Below are 17,772 nucleotides of genomic sequence, written 5' to 3'. Positions count from 1 at the left end.
AGCCTTCCAGCTACAGCATGCTCTATACCATTAGGGAGATTACAGCTTGTACATATGCAGAACAAGCCATTGGTAAAACTAAGCTTAACATTCCCTAATCAAGTCATTCAAGTGTTCTAAGAGGTGTAAAAATAGAAATAGTTTACTACCATAGTATCTTGTATGGTCACAGGTCAATACACAGGAGCCAAGGGAAAAATATGCAGTATAAAACCAGTTTAAACAGGAGCACAAACAATGAAGTTCTCCAGCACAAGTAAGTTTCCATACTGCTCTCTCTCCCTTCTCACAAGAGAATACATACCACTTCAATCACCTAGAAACTCATACCTCCCCTTTCTGCACTAAACCTCTGACAGCATGGCTTTTAGTGCAGATAATGGGGGAAAATACAGCCTCACTGGGCTAAATCAGGAAGTCCACCTTAGACTAGACTGGAGCATAGGTTTCCCCATTTTTTAAATTTAATTCAGTTCAGAATTTGTCAATGTTAGATTTATTTACATGTGTGCACCCATGAAATAAATCTCACATACTGTGAATCTCTATTTTTCACTGGTACCCTTAGCAAAATAATTTAGCCAGATCTTTCCCTGTGCTTGCACAACACTTTCAGTATTGGACTTCCATTCTTAATTTACCACTTCATTTAAGTTAGAAAACCAAGAACCCCAGCAACTACAACTAAAAGGCTGTAAAATCAGGGACCCCTCCTGCCTGGAACAGTCAGTTATAGCTCAACCAGCCAGGTGGCTCAGGTGCTCCTAGAAACAGCCACCCCAAGGCTGGTGTGCAGAGTGGCAGTCAGAACAGAAAGCCACTCCTACCTTTGAAGGAGGATCAAGCAATGTCAAGCCCAGAGCTGCCCCACACACAGTCACCCCGGTCTCTACGCCTGGGTGGTAGAGAACTCACTGAGCAGCTCTGACAGGGTCCCCTAACAGCTGTTGTCTTGGTTTAGTAACTAAGAACTTCTTAAGCAGATCTTCACTGAAGAGAAAGCACCCAGTCTACAGTGTACCACATCTGCACATTCCTGGCAAATAAAGGTCATCCCTCTGGGAGCAAAGGCCTGGTCAACCCTTCCAACAGCAGAACCTGAAGTAGAGATTTAGATTTGATCCTCTTCACTTTGAAACAGTAAGAATTTTTACTCCCAGTACCAGTTTAGTACTATACATGTCAGTATATAGTACAGCACCCAGAAGATAAGAAAACCTACACCTCAAATTAAACCAACACTCAAACATGATAGAAAAATCACCAGAAGTCTTCCAAAACTAACACTAAGCCAATTCTTAAGGGTAAAAATAAATAAATAAAAAAAAACAGGATACAAGAGTGAAACTCACCTCCTCCTAGACACTACCTTTACAACTGCTCAAGATCTATGGGCATCCAGAATATTCAAGGATTGCTTGCAGCACCTCTTCACCTTCCACTGTTAAAACCACAAGACTTCAATATGCACAGGTGGGCATCAACAGGTCACACAGTGGGTATCCTTTTAGCCAGCCAGTGAGCTTCCTCTGAACAATTCTCCAAGCGGTGTCTCCATACTGTGCATTGAGATGGCCAGGGATTGAGAAGCTCCGAGTACTGCAGTGTAGTTTAACTCACAGACAATCAGAACCACTGCTGAACAGCCTTATAAAAAGCTGGTCTGTGCAGTTTCCACACACCGTTCCAACAAAATCTAATCTGGAAACTCCACCAGCATCCTCTCTCAAGTGAATGTGCTCATTGTCACCATCTGCCTCTCAGAACAGCACCTGAAGGAGACAAGGGCAGCAAAACACTGATGGCCACCCCACTGCCACAGAGAGGGGACCAGAAAAGTGCCATACAGACTTCTCCCAGCCTTAAGAGCTCACCACCTGCATCTCCAGTTTTCTACAGTCCAGTAGAGACTGGAACATCAGCATGTTGGACAGAGAAGGGTCTTCCCTGATGTCCCAGTGAAACTGTCAAGTCAGGATATAAAGCCTTTCCTGTTGCCAGTTTGAGCTCTAGAGAAGAGATCACAGTATTTACCAACAAGAGTTTCATACACTAAAACAAAATGTATAAGTTTTGGGGAAAACTAAAGATTGTCTAAACCAAAAGCAAATAGAGACTTCACACTAATCTTAACTTCACTCCATACTCTCAAGTATTGACACTTCTTAAAAACACATCTTTGCAAAAGCTTTACAATTCTTCAACAACTCCTGGTTAAAAAAAGCATAGCAAAATAATTTACCTTATATAATATGACATTAAAAACTAACAACCACCACTCTAATAACATAAAGCCTCTCTTTTACCTGCTGTAGTAAGAGACAAAGAGAGCCAGACACCCACCCTCCTGGGCTGCCTTGTTATAAGCCTCATGATGACCTCACGGCTGTAGCTAATTCACCAGGGGCCAATCCCAACGGCTCCTCAAAGGGCCACTACCAAACCCCCACCGCTTCTAATACAACACACACCTGCTTCCAACGACCAAACAAGCATTAGCCAGCTAACCTATTGATCTCTCATCCCAAAGCCAAATTAATTTCCAAATGACTACCAAGAACACTTGTTAAATACCACCCTGCTCCTGTTATTCAATTAGTTGCAGTTTCTTAGTGATTAAACCACCTTTTTATCCCTTCAAATTTCACTCATAAATGGTGAAAAGTGACTTGAAGCCAAACTGCAAATTATTCAAGATCCTTAAAATGTCCTTAATATAATTTCAAATGTTCAAAGTGTATATATATATCCACACTGTATATCACATATATAAACACAACATGTTTGGTTGTGTAACAAAACATAACTGCAACCTTGATATTAACTTAACATAAAATTTTATTTGGTCAAAACCATCACTAATCACACAGAAAAAAAACACAAGAAAAAATAACACTCCTACACTCCTGAGGGAAAAAAAAACATTAATTAAAAAAGTTAATTTATATGACAAATGAACATGGTGGGAGTACAATAAGTAATGGTTGGGCTCTTAAATTTCACATTTATATCTACAGATGACTAGAAACTCATCTCTCCTACATATGTGTGTGTTTACAAGGCTGTTTTTTTATTCAGCTCAGTTTATTTGTTATATACACAAGTACAATTAAATCCTTATTCACATGTATGGTCCTATAAAAAGACATTAAGGAACACCCCTTTTAACTGTGGGTTAAACCTGTTTCACAGCCACTACGACTGTCACCTGTGGATGCTTTGCTCCTCTGTTTTTGCTACATTCCAAGGGGGAGGTGCCAGCCTGGCTCAGGGTATAAAACAGAGGACTCCCTTTGCTCCTCTTTCCATGCAGTGGTTCAGAACAGGGGTGAGTACAGGCTGCTCTGTGGGGTAGAATATGTTCTTGAGATTTGCTTTAAGTTTATAGGGCTGAACTAGTTGGCTTTTCACTTTCTGGGGTTAAAGGGGACTACCACTCCTGGACTGGAGCAGCAAGTGTTTGTATTGTTGCTAATTACTGATTTAAATGAGTTTTTACAAGGTTGTTTTATCAAACACTTGATTATGACCATTTAGTTTGCATTCCTATAATAGTATAATAATTATATTTCATAGGTAAAATATAACTAGTATACTTTTCTTGATTACCTGGTAGAAAGCAGCTGAGCTGCATGAAGCCATTTCTGGTGGACTATTGATATTGTAGGTGGGTACCTGCATCAGCATGCGCAGTCTGCAAAGGAACAAGTAATATGCGTATTCCATGCTGAAAAGAGAAGAAAGAAAACACATTTCAACTGTGAAGCCTTCTTTTTGTTTCCAATTGATTTTGGCTTTTTTTTTTGCTTGGAAAACTGGTTTTACTCAGGTTTCTTGTGGAGGTGCCAGCCCAGCTTAAGGTGTAAAAAGTCACTGCTCCTGTGTTCATTCAGCATTTATAAAGTGGTGACATCTGGCTGTTTTTGGGACAAGCCTCTTTGTCAAGTGCTGTTTTTCTCTAGTTTACTTTTTTAATGAGTGGGGGCTCTTAGATTCATTCACTTGGCTGGTTCTAGTAAACTGACTGGAGTGCCTGTTCCTGATGGAAAGGTCAGGATACTGTGAGCTGGGTAGGTACACTGTAGCAGTGTCCATTTTCCTTCATGTGGAATCCTTCTGTTAAGCTATGACACTTTCCACCTGCCCACCAAAGTGAGGGTTTCCCAGTTTATTGAAAATAACTTTTCCTGAATCTTGGGAAACAATTCCAGTGGCTCTTAACTCTAGAGAAGTGGTTCCCAATCCTGTTCCTGTTGACCTTGTTTCAGCTCAGCCCTTAGTTACACAATCAAACCCTTCATTGACTTTGGTTTGTTCCCTGCTCTTACTCATGTTGGAGATTTAAAGTAATATATTGTAAGTTAAATAAAGTCCCAAAGGTGTGCAGGTCACCAAGACTTGGAACTACTGCTATAGAGCATAGATACCCCGTCTTGGCCCGACAAACTTACTCTTCAGGTTTTCCATGTTTTTTTAAAGAATTGGCACCTAATGAGCAGTGTTAACCAGAGCTGCTGTCCTTGTCCTTCATTTCCCAGCTGGAATGAACCAGGGTTTGGGAAGGAGGACCCGTGGACCCCTGTGAAGTGTGATCCTGAGAACAGGAGGTGCTGTACTCCTGCCATTGTGGGAGTCCCAAACAGTGCTTAGCCACATCACGGAGGCAGACGCCTTGGGTTCTTTCAATAAAGGGCTGGGTAATATGCTTATGTGATTACACAAAAGCTATATAACCAAAATAACTTATTTGTAATTTTCCTTAATTGAACAACCATAAAATACAGATATAGGTGTACCTCTACCCTTGAGAAGGATAGACTATGGCTTTGACTACTAAACTTCAAATGGCCTATCAATAGTATCCCTTTTCCTTACCTCATGTACAGCATCAAACCCTGGGAGGTGGTTCATCTTCAGTGCTTCTGTCATTTTTGCAAAACGTGATGCAGAGCTTTCTTCCTGGTGCACACTGTTCTTTAGCAACACTTGCATCTCGTGTAGAGCATGGAAAAGGTGAGTAAATGTACTAGTTTCCCTGAATCACAGATTGAACTGCACAGGTTATAACTGTGTCATACGGTTTACAACACATACTAGTTTATGCCAAGTTTTGAACTATAATGGCATTTTAAGTGATTGATTCATCAATGGTGTAGTTTTTTAATCTGTTACTATTCTTTTTTTCCATAGGCAAGTGTACTATTCTAGGTTTATAAAAGTTATAAATCTTACCATCTTACTTGGGTGCAGCATGTAACACTGCAAGTGTTAATCCATGGGCACAGTACTGCAATTAAACTGGGGGGGAAGTGGAGGTGAACGCTGGACACATTCCTACTGGAATAATGCTCTATAGGCAATATTAAAATTATCTTCTGGTTTTAAGGCTCAGCAGTGGAAACCAATCTATTGTTCACTTTGCAATTAACTCTTTCTTGTTCCTTTACAACCAAAAAATGTGGACAGCTTCCTCCTCAAGCACTTACTAGTTTAAAACATGATTTTTTAGCTGCTGTGGTACTAGTAATACATACCTACTACCTGCAACTACAACCAGCATGTGTTGGCGTTGCCAGATGAGATATAAAATGTCACAAGTACAAGTTCACACCCATGTCTTTCCAGGATATAATCTGGAGTTTAACTGCCTGCCTATGCTGAAACAAGCCATCAGTCCTTTAAAATGGTAACTATCATTGGTTAAATGTTTGTTTTGTTTATATAGTTAACTGTTTTAGAAATGAAGCTTTTCCGTTGCCTTTCCAGTCTGACCTTAGCAGAATCTCACTACTCTTTACAAAATCCACAAGGTGGCCAAGATCAATATCGTCTTCTGGATCTGTAGCAGCTTCACATGTGCACCTCAATGAAGGCTGGCATCAGTAAGGAGGAATTGAGACCCAGTTTAATTACTGCAGTTTAATTTAGATCTCCTGTACCTATTGGGTGGAAGAAAAGTGATTTTTTTTTTTGTGGAAGTGATTTCAAAAGCTAGGGCAAAGCCCACAGAGCTCAACCAATCGTTGACAATGTGGCAACTGCTTTACCTCAAATGTTTGTCTTCAGAGTACAAAAAAGTATGAGAAAGCAGTTGGGGGAAAAAATACTCAACTCCACTTACATATTAAAATGTACCTTCTTCCACTGTTCTCTTTTGCCCAGTCCCACACAACCTTCCTTAAAATACAGGAGAAATGGTTTTGCTCAGAATGTTCATGACTAGACTAACCTATCAAGTTTAAGTTGTTTTCTGATAGCGGTAGGTTTTGCACCATGAAATTTGAAAATGCTAGATGTAAGTAGGTTACCTTTTTTCAGAGAGAAGTAATGTATTTATACATATTGTGAATTTTAAACATACAATTAAAGAGTGTGTTTGCATTAAAGCTTAATTAAAAATATTATGTGCGATAGCTTATGTAAAAAGCAAACAAAATATACAAAAGTGGATGACTGTAAAAATTAAGGTACAACAGAGTTCCTCACGTATTCAAGCCTGGGTTCAATTTTAACTTGGCAATATCACTCTACACTGCATCTCCTGTTCCAGTTTGCTCTTTCTCCAGGCCTTCACTCTGCACTACAGCTCCCAGTTCCAAACCTGCACTCCAGTCTGCACTGTGGTTCCTGGCCTTCGCCCTGGAGCTCTGGCCTATTTTCTGCTGGTTCTCTTGCCTGAGTTTCCAATCTACGTTGGGAGGCAGCCTTCATCCTCTAGGACCCCAGGGCTCCTCTAGTGCAGGCACATTTCATTCTTACGTCAATGTAAACCATCCAATAAAATTAGCAGGTCTCAACCAACAGACTCACAAGTAAACCAGAATGAACAGTGGAAGAAGAGTATTGAGTGAGCTATCATGATCCTCACTGCCTACTCAACCATAAGACAAATCTCTTAATGAGCACTAGGACTGGCTAAAGAAATTACTGTTGTTAATAAGGTCCAAATTATAATTGCTAGACTTGGACTATGCAGAAACTGATTTAAAAAAATTGAAGTGATTGTCCAAAATTTGAGGTTCCAGAGGCTTCACTTCTGCTCAAAGTGACTGGGGTGAGACTTTACTGAGAACCCTGGGCAGTAGCTGTGGTTTTAGAGCAAAGCCATGAAAATACAGCTGGATGCTTCATTCACACATCCTGCTATACCATGGTAAAACCAGAAGGCATTAGCTCATGCTGAAGGATCTATAACTAGTAAGATGACAGAATATTGTAGGACATTTTTGCCTTGTTGTTTGGAGATAATGCAGTAAAATTCCTGTGAAATCTGTAACAAACACTCCCAGTTTATCTGGTGTTTATCCACCCCTCAACTCTTCCTTCTCCTCAGCCTTGATCCCCTAGACATGTTTAAAACCAATAAACATGCTACCACTGTAGGTGGTACTCAGTCTTAAGGTGTGTTATACAAGGTTACAAGAACAATATGTTTACAAGTCCAATTGAATTATCAAGAGTGTGAAAGTTAGATAAGAGTTTTAACTGCAGTTTTGTCTTTAAACTTGAAGGTATCATCTCTGGAACAGAAGGTACTATGCTCACTGACCTCCTGGGACCATCAGGACTACACACCAGTGGGAAAGCATTTTGGCACAAACAGGCATTCAAAGGGTCTGAAAAAAGGCATCATAGTATTTCCAAGAGTAACTTGGATAATCACCATCATGGCCTGCCTGCACCACCCAAAAAGACAATTTTTCCTGTTCAAACAAGTTTGCCTACTTGTGCCACTGTAAAATCCTGGGAAGGTTATTCCGAAAGGAGCAGCTCTCCCCCTGTACTGTTCTACTTAGTTCTGCAGGACTGAGGCTACAAATCAGCACAATAAAAACTCAGTCAAGACCTGGCTGTGCCTTCTTGTTTCATTAAAGATGGACACAAGTAGGCAGGTTTCACATGCAAAAGAGCACAACCAATGAACAAAGTTCTGGACTTTAAATCATGCACTATGTACAACCAGAATTAGTCCTGAAGTGTGTAGAAGAACAATAAAAAAATAAATATGACACTGTGGACAGTAATGGAACAGCACAATCGTGTTCCTCAGAAGAACCTCAGATGGCTTTTGATAGATAGATACTTTATTGATCCCGTGAGGGAAATTGCAGTGCAACAGCAGCTTAACACAGACACAGTGTAACGAATTACATAATAATAGTACAATACATACAATACAAGAGTTACTCACAGTCCGGACACAGAAAGAACAAACTAGAACAGAACAGTACACAGAAAAATCGTATCACACATATGAATATAAATATAGATGTAATGCACAGGTCCCTGGCATATATTGCACAAAAAACGGTTGTAAACGGGGAAAAAGAAAGAGAACAGATCACTGTCAATGTTGCCTCTGGCCAGACGCAAGGTGGATGTGTTGTACAGTCTTATGGCAGAAGGCAAGAACGACCTCCTGTAGCGCTCCCTGTTGCACCGTGGATGAATCAGTCTATTGCTGAACGTGCTCTTCATTTCTGCAAGCCTGTCATAGAGGGGATGGGAGAAGTTGTCCATGATGGCCTCCATTTTGGACATCGTTCTCCTCTCAGCCACTACCTCCAAGGGGTCCAGGTCAGACCCAATGACAGAGCTTGCTCTTCTGATGAGCTTGTTCAGCCTTTTAGAATCCACTGCTCTAATCCCAGAGCCCCAGCACACCACTGCGTAGAAAATGGCACTCGCTACCACCAACTGATAGAACATATGTAGCATCTTACTACACATAATTCAGAAATGTATGTACTTGAAAAATAATTGGTACTGTTTCATCACCAACTTACAAATCCTTTTTGCAATCAATTTCAGTGCGTCTCTTATACCAGCCACACGAGACAATGAATCACTAAGTGGATGTTAAAGTTTAATTTATCCCATATTCCTTCTTCCTTATATTTTTCCACTTTTTGCACAAATTCAGGTAATTATCTTTTCTTGAATTTCCTGGAAACTAGTTAAAGAGATCAAAAGCTCTTGGGATCCTAAGAGGTGACCACTGCATTTAAACTTGAAAGTTTTTAATACCATAAACCGATATTGCACTAACCGGGAGCATTTCCAAATCCTACATGAAAAACAGACAGCTCCCCTCTTTCCAACACAAGCACAAGTCTGTTACAGATGGCTGCATTAGACTGTTTTCCGCACATCAAATGCACTCTGTGCAGAAAATTAAATTGCTTAAGTTGATGATGTACAGAAATAGACACTGTGTACAGTACATCTTTCCAGACCCTATTCCGCTGTTCAGCCAGATCCTTCTCCCAGATAAACTCAATCGCATGACATGCTGATGTTCCAGAGATCCTGTTAATTCAATATAGTTGACAGGCTACATGTGTATAAGTTTTAAGTACACCTGTGAGCTTCTCCTCGATTCTGACGCTTTTAAAGTGTGAAGAGTGTTTTAAGAGCTGCACTGTGAGCTGCAAATCAGTTTTTGTTTGATTACATTTTTCATCAAATACACTCTGCTGAAAATTAAATTGCAGACGCTTATGATGAGCAGAAATAGACACTTTGTAATTCAACATAGTTAACGGGCTACATGTTTATAAGTTTTAAAGATCCCCGTAAGCTTCTCCTCAATTCTAACAATTAGGTGAAGAGTATTTTTACAAACTAAAGTCCAGCTCATAGTTAGTCTTGAAAAAAATCTAGGAGCGTTACTTGGAGACTAAACAATTCTATGAATATTTGTGGATGTAATAAATTAAGATCTCTGTTGCAAGATGACAATATCCTCGCTGTTACAGTATATTGGAATTCCTCATTTGTAAAATGGGTTGATTGGAAAAGCAAATGTGGATGCTCCCGAATAAATATTGTATAACTAATAAGGTTAAGGAGGTTTCATACAAAATAATTAATCATACTTACCCAGATGAGACCCTTGTTGTCCAGCGATTTAAAATTGAGATAAGTGATAAATGTGTTTTATTGTGACATTAGTAACTTTTCTATATTTATTTTGGTTATGTCCCATGGTAAAACCTTTCTGGACTAAGTTGCAAATTATATTAAAAAATAGACCAATATTTATATTTGCTTTGAAGAAATAGATGGCATGTTCAATCTCAGCCCCATCGAAAACGATACAAAAATATCGTTTGTAACTTTATTAGAATGGCACATTATCATGTACACAAAATGAAATAGTCTGGGAAAAATCCTATGTTTGAGCATTTTAATATGGATGTAAAGGAGAATCTGCAGACTGTTTCAAATTGTAAAAATATGAAAGCGGTGCAGACTTCAATTTGTTTCACCTTTTTATAATTTGTATTTATTTTATAATATGTACCCCTGTGATGCTTTTGTCTTGAAATGTTATCTGTACTCTTGTTTGTATTGTGTTCGATAATGCTTACATATTTTTTAAAATAAACTATTAATAAATAAAATTTAAGAACTAAAAACTATTAAACTTACATTCTGTTAACGGTATTTTCAATTTAAAAAGTTTTGAAGGTGAAATTTTGCTTAATGGCCACAAGGTGGCGCCATTGCACTATTTCTGTAAGAATCAAAATGTATTTTTCCAGTTTAATTCCACGGATCGGCCAACAGAGGGGGCACTTCTCCTACTGCTTCTATTGAATTCATAATAATTGCTTTCACTTATATCGCGCTTTTCTTTACGGGAAGATGTGATGAATTATGGAAAATGAAGCCTGTGCACTGTGGATTTGAAAACTATTTTAAGTTTCATGATGGATGAATTATGAGAAAATGTTACATTGTCTGGTGGTATTTGCAATATTCTCAAAATATACAACAGAGCGACATCTTAATAATCTCACACAACAAATATTAGAAGATCCTTCTTTTATACATAAAAGCTTTCAGATGTTGAACAATTAAAATATTGCTTGCAGGAATCCAATTACTGTTATGAACTTTTTACAAGCTAATTGTCTGATTTAATTTTAATCTTATGATATTATGCATTATGGTAATGTACCGTTGTTGTATTTTATTATTGTCATGTATGTTTTATGTTTAAGGTTTTGATGAAAACAACAAATTAGCTTCAGGACACTAAAGATGAATTAAATTATAAAGTAGATAATTAAATCATAGTATTGCAACCATATTTACTGGCAACCACACTGTCTAATTTTGGTGCTGCTCTTAATCTTGTCAGTTGGGTTGCTGATTTCCTTACAGACAGAACTCAGGGCCTAAGAGTCAACCATACTTCGTCTCAAGCTGCATTCTTGCACAAATGCTTCCCAAGGATCTATATTGTCTTTCTTTCTCTTTGTTCAGTATACAATTTGTACGTTATTACCAGTCAAGTAAGACAAATTTGCAGACAACTGTTATTAGTTTCTTGCAGGCAGATGTGTAGGGTCATGGGCCAACTAGAGAAGATTTTGCCACCTGGTGCAAACAAAACTACTCCAAGTAAGTTCACTGTCAGCTCAGCTCAGCTCTGGGCATCAGTGTGGTGGACTGTGCTGTAAGAGTGCCTTCACTGTCAGGCCCCACTCGGATCAAGAGAACACAGCAGCACAGGGACACACTGACACAGCCCAGCCAGCTGCATGACCTGCACCAGGCGTAGATGGACTCCAAACAGCCACGAATGCCAAAGAGCCCTAAAGACAAACTTCAAACAAAATAAACTACATTTCAAAACTCAAAGAAGGCTCCACAGCCAAAACATTGTTTTCTTTCGTCTCTTTATAGCAGGGAATAAACCCATTACTTGATCCCTTACATTTCAAAACGCTCTGTATCAAACCAACAAATCGTTCATAAATTTAAACCATGTTTTTGAGAAACTAGCCTTAAAATCAAAATGACTAAATTCATATGAAACACACTCAGAAACAATATCAAATGGTTTGATACAGAGTGCAGAAACAACTGAAGAGAACTACCAGAACTAAAACAACACCACACCACTCTGAACTGCGCCTCAGATACTGTGAGATGGTTAGACACTACATGCACACCCTAAAGAAGATAAGCACATACACAAACAGACAACTCTCAGACCATGAAAGAACTGTGGCCAAGACACAGTCAACAACGCCTGACCCAACTGCAGTTCAGACCTGCAGCAAAGCCTGCTCAAACTCCTCAACCTTGTCCTGACGGCCGGCTGTTTCCCTGAGGCCGGGAATCAAGGACTGATCACGCCTGTCTGTAAGAATGGAGACAGACTCGACCCCAACAGGTACCGGGGCTTCAGTGTGAACAGTAACCTGGGGAAGGAACTCTGTCGTATCTTGAATAACTGATAACCGGCCCTCCTTACTGAGCACAATGTCCTGCATTAGAGTCAGACTGGCTTCCTACCAAACCGCCACACATCCCATAACATTCACACCTGGGCTCTTCTGGCCCATCTGGACACAGAACAGCAGAGCCTGGCACCGCTAGAGCAGCACTGTCACACCTGGGCACTGCCAGCCCATCTGGACCCAGAACAGCAGAGCCTGGCACCGCTGGAGCAGCACTGTCACACCTGGGCACTGCCAGCCCATCTGGACCCAGAACAGCAGAGCCTGGCACTGCTGGAGCAGGACTGTCACACCTGGGCACTGCCAGTCAATCTGGACCCAGAACAGCAGAGCCTGGCACTGCTGGAGCAGGACTGTCACACCTGGGCACTGCCAGCCCATCTGGACCCAGAACAGCAGAGCCTGGCACTGCTGGAGCAGGACTGTCAGACCTGGACACTGATAGCCCTTCTGCGTGAGACCAGACTCATTGGTTCCCAGAACAGATCCAGATCTCAGGAAAACAGTTACAACTTCACAGTGAACAACAACACTTTGAAACACAACCTACTACACATACTTCTAACGGACAATCAGTTCATCTGGGAGTGTTCCTGGCAGTGAAGTCACTGAAGGAGAAGGCACACAGGGCTTTCCATGGCAGTAAAAAGAGGCTCTACAACATCAGTCCCCCAAATACAATTGGCTCTGAATATTCAAAAGTGCAATCGAACCCTTTACCCTATACTGCAGTGAAGTGTGGGATCCCCTCAGTGAGCAAGATTACACTAAATGGGACAAACAGCCTGTAGATGCTCCATCCAAAAGAAAAAAACATCCTCCAAACTGGAATGCTACAGAATCCTAAACAGCCAATCCACACAATAAACACTAGCTGGATATTTGACCAGGCTAAGAAACAGCAAAGAGATACAGACCCTGTCAAGTACAGGTTCAGAGACACAATCAGGCCAGAGCAACTGGCTGACAAAGACCCGAATGTCCAGAGAGGACAGGCTGTGCTCCCATTGCCGAAAGAAAAAAAGGAAAGAGAGATACACTTTCTGCCGCACGGTGAGAAATATTCTGGAACAAGACGAACATTATTCACCAATAAAACAGATCATATCGCAAACCTGTCAGAATCAGAACAATGTCGAGTCCTGCTGGGAGAGAAATAATACAGTGTGTGATCTCCTGTCCCAGCCTGAGGAACAGTGAGCCTGTCTCTCAATAATAATAATACAGTGTGTGATCTCCTGTCCCAGCCTGAGGAACAGACAGTGAGCCTGTCTCTCAATAATAATAATACAGTGTGTGATCTCCTGTCCCAGCCTGAGGAAGAGACAGTGAGCCTGTCTCTCAATAATAATAATACAGTGTGTGATCTCCTGTCTCAGCCTGAGGAACAGACAGTGAGCCTGTCTCTCAATAATAATAATAATACAGTGTGTGATCTCCTGTCCCAGCCTGAGGAACAGACAGTGAGCCTGTCTCTCAATAATAATAATAATAATACAGTGTGTGATCTCCTGTCCCAGCCTGAGGAACAGACAGTGAGCCTGTCTCTCAATAATAATAATACAGTGTGTGATCTCCTGTCCCAGCCTAAGGAACAGTGAGCCTGTCTCTCACTAATAATAATACAGTGTGTGATCTCCTGTCCCAGCCTGAGGAACAGAGAGTCTGTCTCTCAATAATAATAATACAGTGTGTGATCTCAACAGATGACTCTTGGGCATGTGCCTGTGTGTTGTTAGTTTGTGTGCTTTTCTATATATTGCCTGCTGCCGTGAAACACGTCCACCTCGGGGATAATGAAGACTCCCTCTCTCAAGAAAACACAACGCATCTGAAAATGACTTTTCTACAAATGTTTGCACTCCTCTGGTGTCAAAGTACTGCATCTGCAGGAAGGGGCGACTCGTCCACCCATTGTCCAGCAGGCCCACTCTACAGCACATTAGACAGATGCCTGTGAAATCAGCACCTTCGGGCTGCTTTACAAATATATTATGTAATACAATGCGTATTTTTACGGTCACGTTAACTTGCACTGTTAGTGTGAGTTGTGAGTTCTGGTGTGAATGAAACATGGCTGCTGTGATCAGATAACATTCAGAGAAACTCCAGCTCTCGGTGTTTAAGAATATTAAACCTTTACTGACCACAGTGGTGTTGAAAGCGAAGCTCCACTAATGTCTGTCAGGAGCTCCTCAGAGCCTCAGCTGCAGAGACCGGCCTGGAGACGCCCATCCTTCTGACTTGAAACCTGACAGGTGATGAACAGGAAAGGTTTTTACTCGTGTGTCGGGACACCTGGAGTGACGGACTGGTTGGCATTGCAGCCCTGGCTTTCTCCTCAACTGGGATACGATCAGGTGGGGATTTTGTTTTCCTGGGGGTTTAAGTGGTGCACCTTGACTTGCAAATTCGTTTTTACTTTATGACAGTTTTTTTTAGTTGTTTTAAAGAACTTACTGTTTTGATTAGATGCATCAGAGATTGTGACTCTGCTTTTAGCTTCCCATTCCTTCCAAACAAAGGGTCTTCTGTTGTAGAGAACAGCACAGCATATCCAAAGCGAAGAAGGAGGGGACTGCAGTCCAGAGAAACCTTTAATTTTACAAAGAATGGAGGCAATTTCACACCTCTGGTTATGCCAGAGGGTCCTCAGTGGAAGAGATACCAGGGTCCCCAGCACTGCTGTCACCTCTTCTTTACTCCTCCTATGCTAACAACTGTGTATCTACTGCTGTGAAAGGAATCAAGTCTGCAGATGATCCCACCGGAATAAAAACAAAATCTGTAGAGGAAGGAGGTCACTGTTTTAATCAGCTCCACACAGACAGCACCCCAGGAACCAGACCCATGAGAACACAGGCAGAGCCTGCAAACTCCACACACACAGCACCCCAGGAACCAGACCCATGAGAACAGGGGCAGAGCATGCAGACTTCACACAGACAGCACCCCAGGAAACCAGACCCGTGAGAACAGGGGCAGAGCATGCAGACTTCACACAGACAGAACCCCAGGAACCAGACCCATGAGAACAGGGGCAGAGCATGCAGACTCCACACAGACAGAACCCCAGGAAACCAGACCCATGAGAACAGGGGCAGAGCATGCAGACTCCATACAGACAGCACCCCAGGAAACCAGACCCATGAAAACAGGGGCAGAGCATGCAGACTCCACACAGACAGCACCCCAGGACACCAGACCCATGAGAACAGGGGCAGAGCATGCAGACTCCACACAGACAGCACCCCAGGAACCAGTCTCATGCGAAAAGGTGCAGAGCATGCAGACTCCACACAGACAGCACCCCAGGAAACCAGACCCCTGAGAACAGGGGCAGAGCATGCAGACTCCACCCCAGGAAACCAGACCCATGAGAACAGGGGGCAGAGCATGCAGGCTCCACACTGACAGCACCCCAGGAAACTGAACCCATGAGAACAGGGGCAGAGCATGCAGACTCCACACAGACAGCACCCCAGGAAACCAGACCCATGAGAACAGGGGCAGAGCATGCAAACTCCACACACACAGCACCCCAGGAAACCAGACCCATGAGAACAGGGGCAGAGCATGCAGACTCCACACAGACAGCACCCCAGGACACCAGACCCATGATTACAGGGGCAGAGCATGCAGACTCCACACAGACAACACCCCAGGAAACTGAACCCATGAGAACAGGGGCAGAGAATGCAGACTCCACAAAGACAGCACCCCAGGACACCAGAACCATGATTACAGGGGCAGAGCATGCAGACTCCACACAGACAGCACCCCAGGAAACCAGACCCATGAGAACTGGGGCAGAGCATGCAGACTCCACACAGACAGCAGCCCAGGAAACCAGACCCATGACAACGGGGCAGAGCATGCAGACTCCACACAGACAGCACCCCAGTAAACCAGACCCATGAGAACAGGGGCAGAGCATGCAGACTCCACACAGACAGCACCCCAGGAACTAAATCCAGGCTCCCAGCGCTGCCACCCACTGCGCCGCCGTCTCTCACCTCCACTTGCAGATCATGACGCGACCGGAGACCGGAGACTCCTCACTCCTGCAGTAACACACCCCAGCAGGAGGAGGCGCCGACGGACTCGCTCATGGCGCAGTGAGCCCAGCGGTGTGAGGCTGGTGTCCAGCGCTGATGTGTCCCTGATAGTCCTGTCCCACAGCCTGCGAGTCACCGTTTCTTCCACAAAATACTCCAGCCAGCGCTTTTTAGACTCAAGTTTCTTAAGTTTCTGTTTTTCTCGGAGATTAGATTAAAAAAGCCGCCTGTTGACCTGCTGGAGGTCAGACCCGCTCCGGCAACAACTACTGCAGCTCCGTTGCCCCGGCAACCACGTTTTATTTAACAAAGTAAAATAAACACAGGAGACAAACAAGACAATAGAGCTCAGAAACCCACAGACACGACGGCAGTGGGTTTTGTTTCTGTGTCGAGTTGATAAACCAGGCAGGACGAGCGCTGCAAACACACTAGAGTACACATAACACAATCAGGGGTACACAAGACTCCTGCTCTTTACACAAACAGGTTCAAAAGGTCAATAAAGAGCAGGTCGGCACAGCTGTCATGATGATGTCTCATTTACAAAGAGTCTAAAGATTTGCTCGTCTCTTCCCAGAGCAGCTTCACTCCGGAGAGCAAGAAACAGCTCCTGCCGAGTCCGTCTTGTAAGACAGACATAGAAATCCGCGACACGGTAAATACACTGACATTGTATAATTAATTCTGATGCTCAATCAAATCTGCGGAACACGTGTGGAGCGCAGTCCAGAGCACTATAGAGACTACATTTCCCACAAGCCCTGTGGCGACTTCCTTTTGACGTAATCGAGTCGCGTCTTTTTATTTTTAATTATAACAACAATACATGCCATAAAAACAAGAATACATATAACACAGAGTATAGTCAGGGGTACATACGATAATACATGTACATGTTATGGAAAAAGATTAAACAAGTAATCTTGTTTAATAGTAAACAAAAGCAGATGAGGTCCGTCCATGTTTCAAATTGTCTGTACAGACGCATTTACATCCGTTTTAAAGTGTTTAAACATGGGTCTCCTCTCACAGCATTTCGTTAATTATTATATCGTGGAAGTATCATATTTTTTTAAATACAAACGATATTTTCATATTACTTTCAATAGGTTTAAAATGTAGTATTATTTAACTTCTTTAAAAGTAATGTCAATATTAGTTTCCTTCTTTACGTTATCTTTCAGAGTTGCTGTCACAAACGTCACAGTTATCATCTGTATTGATTTTCAATCTCTGCACAACGAGGATCTGTACGGAGGCGCTATTGGACTCGCCGCCATAGACTCGTGTATCTCTGTCGCCGCCCAGTGGACATTTCTCGAAAGTGCAGTTCTTTTTAACTTTTTATTGTAGCAATAAAAATAGATACAATACAAACAAGAGTATATTTATAGCACATCAATAATTCCATCAGGGGTACATAGTATAATATATTTACACTTCTGAAAAAAAGA

At 42.0% G+C, this 17,772-nt stretch overlaps 2 long non-coding RNA genes across 8 annotated transcripts; one reads left to right on the top strand and one right to left on the bottom strand.

The window, feature by feature from the left end:
• Positions 1-952: 952 nt before the first annotated feature.
• On the bottom strand, positions 953-14,825 carry LOC148641864 (uncharacterized). Its single transcript, XR_015929731.1, has 5 exons — positions 14,718-14,825; positions 14,405-14,508; positions 3,610-3,727; positions 1,878-2,009; positions 953-1,772 (listed from the first exon to the last, which is right to left on the bottom strand). It is a non-coding gene; the product is annotated as an uncharacterized LOC148641864 (long non-coding RNA).
• Positions 3,313-7,617, top strand: LOC148641865 (uncharacterized). 7 transcript variants are annotated; one of them, XR_015929724.1, is made up of 5 exons: positions 3,313-3,328; positions 4,539-4,697; positions 4,887-5,013; positions 5,626-5,686; positions 7,512-7,617. It is a non-coding gene; the product is annotated as an uncharacterized LOC148641865 (long non-coding RNA). The 7 variants fall into 7 exon arrangements; XR_015929729.1 differs by lacking the exon at positions 7,512-7,617 and adding an exon at positions 6,567-6,677; XR_015929727.1 differs by lacking the exon at positions 7,512-7,617 and adding an exon at positions 6,551-6,677.
• Positions 14,826-17,772: the final 2,947 nt, after the last annotated feature.

Source organism: Lepisosteus platostomus, chromosome 24 (assembly GCF_059453375.1).
Source record: "Lepisosteus platostomus isolate fLepPlt1 chromosome 24, fLepPlt1.hap1, whole genome shotgun sequence".
Lineage (NCBI taxonomy): Eukaryota > Metazoa > Chordata > Actinopteri > Semionotiformes > Lepisosteidae > Lepisosteus > Lepisosteus platostomus.
The sequence above is the reverse complement of the archived record's forward strand: the minus strand, read 5'-3'. Positions and strand labels throughout refer to the sequence as shown.